Consider the following 12,002-nt stretch of genomic DNA (forward strand, 5'->3'; position numbering starts at 1 on the left):
GCTCCGTCATCCAGGCTGAAGTGCAGTGGTGCTATCTTGGCTCACTGCAACCTCCACCTGCTGGGTTCAAGGGATTCTCCTGCCTTAGCCTCCTTAGTAGCTGGGATTACAGGCATGCGCCACCACGCCCAGCTAATTTTTGTATTTTTAGGAGAGACAAGGTTTCACCATATTGGCCAGGCTGGTCTTGAATTCCCGATCTCAAGTGATCCACCCTCCTCGACCTCCCAAAGTGCTGAGATTACAGGTGTGAGAAACCGCACCTGGCCAGATTTGTAATATTTTTGACCATCTACTTTTTCCTTTTTTTTTTTTTGAGATGGAGTTTCACTCTTGTTGCCCAGGCTGGAGTGCAATGGCGCAATCTCGGCTCACCACAACCTCCGCTTCCCGGGTTCAAGCAATTCTCCTGCCTCAGCCTCCCGAGTAGCTGGGATTACAGGCATGCACCACTACGCCCGGCTAATTTATTGTATTTTTAGTAGAGACAGGGTTTCTCCATGTTGGTTGGGCTGGTCTCGAACTTCCGACCTCAGGTGATCTGCCCGCCTTGGCCTCCCAAAGTGCTGGGATTATAAGCGTGAGCCACTGCGCCCAGCCTTATTTTTCCAAGAGTCCATCAGCTCCCCAAGGATAAAGAAATGGACACATTCATTCAGGTGTCATTAGAACCTGGCATACAACATATGCGCAATAGATGTCATGATGAGTGAATTAATTAACAATTCTTCTTTGAGTCTAGTATACCCCTCATTTTTAACATTAATTTGTAACCCAAAGGCCTCATAATAACCAGTGAAAATTTCATAAGAAAACTTTTCTCTGCACTCTTTCTACCAAGGCAACAAAAAGAAAAATATCACACACAAAGAAATACTTGAGGCTGGGCACCATGGCTTATGTCTGTAATCATAGCACTTTGAGAGGCCAAGGCAGGAGGATTGCAAGAGCCTGGCAGTTGCAGACCAGCCTGATCAACATAGGGAAACTTTGTCTCTACAAATAATTAAAAAATTAGCCGGGCGTGGTGGTGTGCCCCTGTAGTCCCAGCTACTTAGGAGGCAGAGACAGGAGGGTTGCCTGAGCACGGGAGGCTGCCATGAGACATCATCATGCCATTATATTCCAGCCCCAGCAACAGAGCAAGATCCCGTCTCAAATAAAGAAAGAAAGAAAAATACTTGAATAAGTGGAAAAATAAACCATATTTTTGAAGGAGAATACTGGTTAGAATAAAGATATTATCAAAGTAATTGCTCATGTAGATTCCATCAAATTCTCAAAGAGGATTTTTTTAGGGGTTCATTTTTGTTTTCATTTGGGCCTTGCAAGATGATTTTAAAGTTTATCTGGGTGTTCATTGTACAATTCTTTCAACTTTTCTATATTTGACTTTGTTTTTTTTTGGAGGTGGAGTCTTGCTCTGTCCCCCAGGCTGGAGTGCAGCAGCTCGATCTCGGGTCACTGCAACCTCCACCTCCTGGGTTCAAGCGATTCTCCTGCCTCAGCCTCCCAAGCAGCTGGGATTATAGGCACTTGCCACCACGCCCAGCTAATTTTTGTATTTTTTGTTTGTTTGTTTGTTTGTTTGAGATGGAGTCTCGCTCTGTCACCCAGGCTAGAGTGCAGTGGCATGATCTCGGTTGACTGCAACCTCCACCTCCCAGGTTCAAGCGATTCTCCTGCCTCAGCCTCCCGAGTAGCTGGGACTAACAGGCACCTACCACCGCGCCCGGCTAATTTTTGTATTTTTTTTTTTTAATAGAGATGGGGTTTCACCATCTTGGCCAGGCTGGTCTCGAACTCCTGACCTTGTGATCCATGTGCCTCAGCCTCCCAAAGTGCTGGGATTACAGGCTTGAGCCACTGTGCCCGGCCAATTTTTGTATTTTTGATAGAGATGGGGTTTCACCATGTTGGTCAGGCTGGTCTTGAACTCCTGACTTCAGGTGATCCGCCCACCTCGGCCTCCCAAAATGCTGGGATTACAGGCGTGAGCCACTACGTCCCACCCAAATTCCAGATTTTAAATAATTATATGTAAAAAATGAAATTAAAAAAATTAGAAGGAAACGTGTAGATATTTAATTCTAAAAAGGGATAACTTTCTAAGTACAAATGGAAAAAGAAATAATAAATTTCAGGATTTTTGCAAAAAAAATTTAACTTCAATTTATCAGTAAGAATTGAAAGTTAAGGCTGGGAGCGGTGGCTCACGCCTGTAATCCCAGCACTTTGGGAGGCCGAGGCAGGCGGATCACGAGGTCAGGAGTCTGAGATCAGCCTGACCAACATGGTGAAACCCCGTCTCTACTAAAAATACAAAAATTAGCTGGGCGTGGTCGTGGGCGCCTGTAATCCCAGCTACTCCGGAGGCTGAGGCAGGAGAATCGCTTGTACCCCGGAGGCGGAGGTTGCAGTGAGCAAAGATGGCGCCACTGTACTCCAGCCTGGGCGACAGAGCAAGACTCTGTCTCAAAAAAAAAAAAAGAAAAAGAAAAAGAAAAAGAAAGTTAAAAAGAAAAAGAAAAAAAACTTGGAAATAGATAGGACACATGACACATGAATATACTATTCCTTTATATCAACCTTTACAAATCAGAATAACACCGTAGGCAGGCCACGGTGGCTCACACCTGTAATGCCAGCACTTTGGGAGGCCGAGTGGGTGGATCACTTGACGTCGGGAATTCGAGACCAGCCTGGCCAACATGGCAAAACCCCATCTCTACTAAAAATACAAAAATTAGCCAGGCATGGTGGCGGGCACCTGTAATCCCAGCTACTTTGGGAGGCTGAGGCAGGAGAATCGCTGGAACCTGGGAGGCAGATGTTGCAGTGAGCCAAGATCACACCACTGCACTCAAGCCTGGGCAACGTAAGCAAAACCTCGTCAAAAAAAACCAAAAAAAAAGAGAAGAAATACATATATATACATATATATATGTATATATATGGAGACACTAGGAACACGAAAAATATTTCAAATATTCAATTCAGTGAAAAAAAGCAGAATATAAGTGGTTATATTTATTAATTGCAACAACATAGAAATATGCATATATAGGAAGTCAGGTGCAATTGAAAATAGTTGTGGATTGTAGTTGTAATAGGACTGGAGGTGGCTTTTTTCTCCCTCTCAAAATTGTTTGTAGTTTTTAAAAATTATCATTAAGAAAATTATGGGCTAAAAAAATGGGCTGAGTGGGGTGGCTCACTACTGTAATTCCAGCATTTTGGGAGGCTGGGTAGGAGGATCACTTGAGGCTAAGAGTTTGAAACCAGCCTTGGCAACATAGAGAGATCCCCATCTCTACAGAAAAACCAACTTTTAAAAATTAGCATGGCCTGGCCGGGCGCGGCGGCTTACGCCTTTAATTCCAGCACTTTGGGAGTCCGAGGCGGGCGGATCACAAGGTCAGGAGATCGAGACCACGGTGAAACCCCGTCTCTACTAAAAATACAAAAAGTTAGCCGGGCGTAGTGGCGGGCGCCTGTAGTCCCAGCTACTCGGGAGGCTGAGGCAGGAGAATGGCGTGAACCCGGGAGGCGGAGCTTGCAGTGAGCCGAGATTGCGCCACTGCACTCCAGTCTGGGCGACAGAGCGAGACTCCGTCTCAAAAAAAAAGAAAAAGAAAAAGAAAAAAATTAGCGGGGCCGGGCACGGTGGCTCACACGTGTGATCCCAGCACTTTGGGAGTCTGAAGCGGGCGGATCACAAGGTCAGGATATCGAGACCATCCTGGCTAACACGGTGAAACCCTGTCTCTAATAAAAATACAAAAAAATTAGCGGGGCGTGGTGGCGGGCACGTGTAGTCCCAGCTACTTGGGAGGCTGAGGCAGGAGAATGGCGTGAAACCGGGAGGAGGAGACTGCAGTGAGCCCAGACCACGCCACTGCACTCCAGCCTGGGCGACAGAGTGAGACCCTGTCTCAAAATAAAAATAAAAATAAAAATAAATCAGCAGCCGGTGCAGTGCCTCACACTTGTAATCCCAGCAGTTTGGGAGGCTGAGGTGGGCGGATCGTTTGAGGCCAGGAGTTCAAGACTAGCCTAGCCAACATGGTAGAGCCCCGTCTCTACTCAAAATACGAAAAAATTAGCCGGGTGTGGTGGCAGGCGCCTGTAATCCTAGTACTCAGGAGGCTGAGGCAGGAGAATTGCTTGAACTCGGGAGGCGGAGGTTGCAGTGAGCAGACATTGCACCATTGCACTCCAGCCTAGGCAACAAGAGTGAAACTCCAGGCCTGGCATGATGGCTCACGCCTGTAATCCCAGCACTTTGGGAGGCCGAGGTGGGCAGATCACCTGAGGTCAGGAGTTCGAGACCAGCCTGGCCAACATGGAGAAATCCTGTCTCTACTAGAAGTACAAAATTAGCCGGGTGTGGTGGCGCATGCCTGTAATCCCAGCTACTCGGGAAGCTGAGGCAGGAGAATCGCTTGAACCCGGAAAGTGGAGGTTGCAGTGAGCCGAGATTGTGCCATTGCACTCCAGTCTGAGCAACAAGAGCGAAACTCCGTCTCAAACAAACAAACAAACAAACAAACAAAAAACAGCAAAACTCTACCTCAAAAATAAAATAAAATTTAAAAAAATTAGCCATGTGTGATGGCAAGTGCCCGTAGCCCCTAGCAACTTGGTAGGCTGAGGAGAGAGGATTCCTTGAGCCTGGAAGTTCAAGGCTGCTATGAACTATGATCATACTACTGCACTCCAGCCCTGTCGACAAAGTGAGGCCCTAACTCAAAAATAAATTGGCCAGCAGTTGCTCATGCCTGTAATCACAGCACTTTGGGAGGCCGAGGCAGGCAGATCACTTGGGTCCAGGAGTTCAAGACCAGCCTGGGCAACATAGGGAGACCCAGTCTCTACAAGAAATAGAAAAATTAGCCCAGCTTGGTGGTGCACACCTGTAGGCCCAGTTACTCAGGAGGCTGAGGTGGGAGGATCGCTTGAGCCTGGGAGATGAAGGCTGCAGTGAGCTATGATGGTGCCACTGCACTCCAGCCTGGGCAACAGAGGAAGACTCTGTCTCAGGAGAGGCGCCACCTTTACAAATTTATGACCTGCTTTTAGACAAATACGGGGATGGCAGAGAGTTTTCCTTGTATTTGCTTCTTCTCAATTGTCTTCAGCTCAACATAGTTAATATGCTGAAATGGCATATTTTGGTGTGACATATTCTGCTACCCTTCCAGCTGTACTTCTTTTTTTTTAAGAATTCATCCTTTCTTCACAAAATAAGGTCTTTTCCTCCTTCTCATTATAATGTATCCCTTTGAACATTATCTGTAACTTTTATAAAGCTGTTAACCACAGAGTTTCTAAACCTCAGCACTATTGACATTTTGGCTCAGATAATTTTTTGTTGTTTGTGTCTTAATCACTGTATGTTTAGCAGGATCTCTGGTCTCCACTTGCTAGGTGCCAATAACATCGCTTTCCAAAAGTTGTGGCAACCAAAAATTTCTCCCCATATTGTCAAATGTTCCCTGGGGCTGGCGGGCAAAATTGCCCGTGATTGAGAACCACTGCGTTAAAGGAAAGTCAATGGCATAAAATGAGAGCGTGTAGCTGGCTAGTTATGCCCTTATTTTACCACGAGAGGTCTCCCTAGACCCCATTATAGTTCTAATCTGGAAAATACAGGGCTAAGGGTGCCACCAAATAGATTGTTATGACTTGGTGGATGGTGACAGTAGGTTTACACACTAAAGGAGTTGATCAATCTCCCATGCAGAAGAATTCCAAATAAATTATGTAACTACTCTACTGCAAAGGAGGGGACTATAACTCCTCACTCCTTAAGTGTAAGCTCTGCATGGTGACTTCTGTCCAAAGAGTATGACAAGGACTGGGAGGAGTCACTACAGTGGGGGAACCTGACAATCAGCCAGGTGATCCAGGAGAACATCAACACTGATAAATCATATTGATAGTATGTACCCTTGATATGATGTCATGAAAATGGCACTTTACCTCTGTGTCATCCCCCCAAAACACACATGACCCCAGTCTAGTCATGAGAAAAGCATCAGACAAATCTTAATAGAGGGGTGGCCTGCAATATACCTGATGAGAACTTCTCAACACTGTCAAGACCATCAAAACTGGCTGGGCGCGGTGGCTCACGCCTGTAATCCCAGCACTGTGGGAGGCCGAGGCAGATGGATCACCTGAGGTCAGGCATTCAAGACCAGCCTGGCCAACACGGTGAAACCCAATCTCTACTAAAAATACAAAAATTAGCTGGGTGTGGCGGTGAGTGCCTGTGGTCCCAGCTACTCAAGAGGCTGAGGCAGGAGAATCGCTTGAACCCAGGAAGCGGAGGTTGCCTTGAGCTGAGATCGTGCCACTGCACTCCAGCCTGGGCGACAGAGCGAGCCTCTGTCTCGGAAAAAAAAAAAAAAAAAAAAAGAAAACAGCATCAAAACCAAGGAATGTCTGAGAAACTATGACAACCAAGAGAAGCCCAAGGAGACATGGCAACTAAATGTAAAGTCGTCTCCTGGCTGGGATACTGGAGCAGAAAAAAGGACATCAGGTAAAAACTAAAGAAATCTGCATAATTATAGCAAATGTGCTACACTAATATGCAATATTAATAATACAGGAAACTATGTCAAGGACAGGGTTATATGAGGACTCTATATGCTGTTCAGCTTTTCCGTAAATCTAAAACCACTCTAAAATTTGTCTATTAATTTTAATTTAATTTTATTTTATTTTGAGACAGATTCTCACTCTGTCACCCAGGCTGGCATGATCTCGGCTCACTGCAACCTCTGCCTCCTGGGTTCAAGCAATTCTCCTGCCTCGGCCTCCTGAGAAGCTAGGATTACAAGTGCCCGCCACCACGCCCGGCTAATTTTTGTATTTTTAGTAGAGATGGGGTTTCACCATGTTGGCCAGGCTGGTTTTGAACTCATGACCTCAGGTGATCTGCCCGCCTCGGCCTCCCAAAGTGCTGGGATTACATGCATGAGCCACTGCGCCTGGCCTAAAATGGTCTATTAATTTTTAGAAAGCATCTGATCAAGTACTGCCTTGGCAAAATAAGCAAAGAAGGCTTTAAAATGATGAATTTCCTAGAATTCTGGCTTTTTTTTTTACTCAGGTCTCATTACATCACCCAGGCTCGAGTGCAGTGGCATGATCATAGCTCACTGTAGCCTTGCATTCCTGGGCTCAAGTGATTCTCCCACCTCAGCCTCCCAAATAGCTGGGACTATAGATGTGTGCCACCACGCTTAGCTAATTTTCTTATTTTTATTTTTTGTAGAGATAGGATCTTGCTGTTGCCCAGTCTGGCTTCAAGGGATCCTCCCATCTTGGCTTCCCAAAGTGTTGGGATTATAAGTGTGAACCACCATGCCCAGCCTTAGAATCTTATTGCTGATCTCAAGGGAATAATTTGGTGACTGTCATGGGAAATGCCACCTTCACAAACAAATCCATCTTCTCACTTTATGCAGCAGTATCAGTTAAGAAAAGCGAAGATTGACACCAAAGAAAAAAAACTTTGAATAGAATAAAGAAGTCCAACTTTTTTTTTTTTTTTTTTTTTGAGACGGAATTTCACTCTTCTTGCCCAGGCTGGAGTGCAATGGTGCGATCTCAGCTCACTGAAACCTCTGCCTCCCAGGTTCAAGCAATTCTCCTGCTTCAGCCTCCTGAGTAGCTGGGATTACAGGCATGCGCCACCATGCCTGGCTAATTTTGTATTTTTAGTCGAGATGGGGTTTCTCCATGTTGGTCAGGCTAGTCTCGAACTCCCAACCTTGGGTGATCCACCCACGTCGGCCTCCCAAAGTGCTGGCATTACAGGCGTGAGCCACCACACCTGGCTTTTTTTTTTTTTTTTTAGATGAAGTCTTGCTCTGTTGCCCAGGCTGGCATGCAATGGCTCCATCTTGGCTCACTGCAACCTCCACCTCCTGTGTTCAAGTGATTCTCCTGCCTCAGCCTCCCGAGTAACTGGGATTACAGACACCTACCACCACACCTAGCTAAGTTTTGTATTTTTAGTAGGGATGGGGTTTCACCATGTTGGCTAGGCTGGTTTTGAACTCCTGACCTTAAGTGATCTGCCCACCTCGGCCTCCCAAAGTGCTGGGATTACAGGCGTGAGCCACCACACCTGGCCTAACTACTTTAAATAATTCTTTCTATTCTAACAGGTGTGTAAAAGTGGCATGATCATGTGAGGTGAATAACAACTATTGTATCTCATTGCTATCCCTTCGAAGTTGATACTATAGCCCAGTACCATATTCAGATGAAGAAAATTGAGTCTTGACGAGATTATGAATCTGCCCAAGATCACAGAGCTAGCAAGTGACGAAACTAAAATTCAAACCCAGGTTTTTGTTTTTTTTTTGTTTTTTGAGACAGAGTCTTGCTCTGTTGCTCAGGCTAGAGTGCAGTGGTGCGATCTTGACTGAAACCTCTGCCTCCTGGGTTCGAGCGATTCTCCTGTCTCAGCCTCCTGAGCAGCTGGGATTACAGGCGCCGGCCACCACACCCACCTAATTTTTGTATTTTTAGTAGAGACGGGGTTTCACCATGTTGGCCAGGCTGGTCTCAAACTCCTGGCCTCAGGTGATCTGCCTGCCTCAGCCTCCTAAAGTGCTGGGATTACAGGCATGAGCCACTGCGCCTGGCAAGAGTGAATATTTTTAAATGAGACATTAAGACCTGGGTTTTGGCTGGGTACAGTGGCTCACGCCTGTCATCTCAGCTCTTTGGGAAGTCAAGGCAGGAGGATCATCAGCAGTCAGGTGTTTGAGACCAGCCTGGCCAACATGGCAAAACCTTGTCTCTACTAAAAATACAAAAATTAGCCAAGCATAGTGGTGGGTACCTGTAATCCCAGCTACTCGGGAGGGTGAGGCAGGAGAATTGCTTGAACCTGGGAGGCAGAGTTTGCAGTGAGCTAAGACCATGCTGTTACACTCCAGCCTGGGCAACAAGAGCGAAACTCTGTCTTAAAATAAAATAAAATAAAAATATTCACTCTTAACTCTTTGGCAATATTTCCTCCCACTGTGTGACAGTCGAGGTTATTCACTGCACTGTAGAGTAGGTATGATATAATTAAATGGCACTGAACAAAAACCAGAAGTCTGGATCTTCCTTTGGCTCAGGATACCAATTTCCTTACCAGAAAATTGTGGATAATAATACCTTGCCCTGTTGACCTCACTGAGTTATTTTAAGGGTTAAATGAGAGAATCTATGAGAAAATGTCTTGCACCCCGTGAAGCAGGGCATTGTATCATGAACACATTTTTACTTTCCAGCTTTCTGCAAATATGTGTGTGCGTTAATTGTAAAATGGAATGTGTGCAGATGATTGAAGCGCACTTCCGACCAGAAGGCTTAGAAGAAAATTTTGTCAGCTTTAAATTTGCCCTTTGAATAGAAGATCCCAAGCCCATGGTCCTCATCACTGATTACTTGTGGAGTTTTGTTTTTTTTTGTTTTTTTGTTTTTTGAGACAGAATCTGGCTCAGTCACCCAGGCTGGAGTGCAATGACACAATCTTGGCTCACTGCAATCTTTGCCTCACAGGTTCAAATGATTCTCCTGCCTCAGCCTCCTGAGCAGCTGGGGTTACAAGCGTGCATCATCACACCCAGCTAATTTTTTTTTTTTTTTGTATTTTGGGTAGAGATGGGGTTTTACCATGTTGGCCAGGCTAGTATCAAACTTCTGACCTCAAGTGATCCTCCTGCCTCAGCCTCCCAAAGTGCTGGGATTACAGGCATGAGCCACCATGCCTGGCCACTTGTGGAGTTTTTAAAGGGATCCATGGCCGGGCGTGGTGGCTCACGTAATCCCAGCACTTTGGGAGGCTAAAGCCGGGAGATAACAAGATCAGGAGTTTGAGACCAGCCTGGCCAATATGGTAAAACCCCATCTCTACTAAAAATACAAAAATTAGCCAGGCATGGTGGTGGGTGCCCGTAATCCCAGCTACTCAGGAGGCTGAGGCAGGAGAATCCCTTGAACCCGGGAGGCAGAGGTTGCAGTCAGCTGAGATTGCACCACTGCACTCCAGCCTGGGTGACAGAGCAAGACTCTGTCTCAAAAAATAAAATAATAATAAAGGCATCCATGACCAGGATCTATCCTGGACCAATTAAGGCAATTAGAATTGCCTAGGAGTAGGACATGCGTGGCATTGGTATTTTTCAAAAGCTTTCCAGGTGATTCGCATATACAACCAAAGCTGAGAACTGCTGTCCTAATTGATCTAAAGTCTGCCCAATTCCATGGGGGCCCAATGTTACCCTGTCTGCATAGACCGCTCATCACCCCACAAAACTGATGGAGTTGGAATATTCCCATCAGGAAGTGAAGGTAAAATAAAAGTCTAGTCAGTCAAGCTGCTAGGACAGCAGATGATATTGTCATTTGACTAAATGAAATGGACCTATTTGTTTCACTCAAAGAAGGAAGAGCCCAGTCAAGGGAAGGAGAATGGAGCAGAAAGGAGAAGTAGCTGGCCATGCAATGAGTTCATACTCTGCCGTGGTAGAACGCTGGTCTGAGCTGCTGTTTAAACTCTCGCCTCTGCATCTCAGTTGATCTTGTGTATCATGTTGTCTGATGAACCTCTGTTGGGAGCCTGGGCCTCAGTGCTGGGCAGATCAAAGCAACAATTAAGCTTACAAATTAGTAAATTAACACTGTTCAAAAACAGGCCACAGAGGCCGGGCATGGTGGCTCATGGCTGTAACCCCAGCACTTTGGGAGGCTGAGGCAGTCGGATCATCTGAGGTTAGGAGTTCAAGAACAGCCTGGCCAACATGATGAAACCCCATCTCTACTAAAAATACAAAAATTAGCCAGGCGTGGTGGCACATATCTGTAATCCCAGCTACTTGGGAGGCTGAGGCACGAGAATTGCTTGAACCTGGGAGGCGGAGGTTGCAGTGAGCTGGGATGGTGCCACTACACTCTAGCCTGGGCAACAGAGCGAGGTTCCGTCTCAAAAAAAAAAAAAAAAAAAAAAACAGGCCACAGAAGACAGAGCTGTTAAGCAAGGATAACATTAGGTGGCCAGGCTCATGCCTGTAATCCCAACACTTTGGGAGGCCAAGGCAGGCGGATCACTTGAGCCCAGGAGTTCCAGACCAGCCTCAGCAACATGGCGAAACTTTGTCTCTACAAAAAATACAAATACTAGCTGGGAGTGTTGGCTTGCGCCTGTAATCCCAGTTACTCAGGAGGCTGAAGTGGGAGGATCGCTTGAGCCCAGGAGGCAGAGATTGCAGTGAACTGAGATCCCACCACTGTGCTCCAGCCTAGGAGACAGAGCAATACCCGGGCTCAAAACAAAAATGAAAAAAAGTTAGGTGTCCTACAGAATTAATATAATTCAGAGCTAGAAACTTCCTTCTTTTGGAAACAAAGCCTAGGTTACCTTAACAAATCTAGGACCTCGTTATTGAGAGGTGAGCAGTGTCTTGGAGATGAATCCACGTTAACCAAGTTCACAAGAGACCACTGCTGCATTATGCAATGACCAGACGTTACCACTGGATGGTGCATTCTTTACCTGTAAGAAATACACATTGGGGCCAGCACGGTGGCTCACGCCTGTCATCCCAGCACTTTGGGAGGCCAAGGTGGGCAGACCAGCTGAGGTCAGGAGTTTGAGACCACCCTGACCAACATGGTGAAATTCTGTCTCTACTAAAAATACAAAAATTAGCTGGCCATGGTGGCGGGCATCTGAAATCCCAGCTACTCAGGAGGCTGAGGCAGGAGAATCGCTTGAACCCGGGAGGCGGAGGTTGCAGTGAGCCCAGATTGCACCACTGCACTCCAGCCTCGGTGAATGAGAGAGACTCTGTCTCAAAAAAATAAAAAAGAAATATATGTTGGTGAGCCCAGTTAGAACCTTAAGTTACACTTGAAAATCAAGGGTATAATAAAGAAATGAGTTGGATGACCTTAAAAGATAGTACCTAGCTAGATTTGTTCAA

This window comes from Pan paniscus, chromosome 19 (assembly GCF_029289425.2).
Source record: "Pan paniscus chromosome 19, NHGRI_mPanPan1-v2.0_pri, whole genome shotgun sequence".
Classification (NCBI taxonomy): domain Eukaryota; kingdom Metazoa; phylum Chordata; class Mammalia; order Primates; family Hominidae; genus Pan; species Pan paniscus.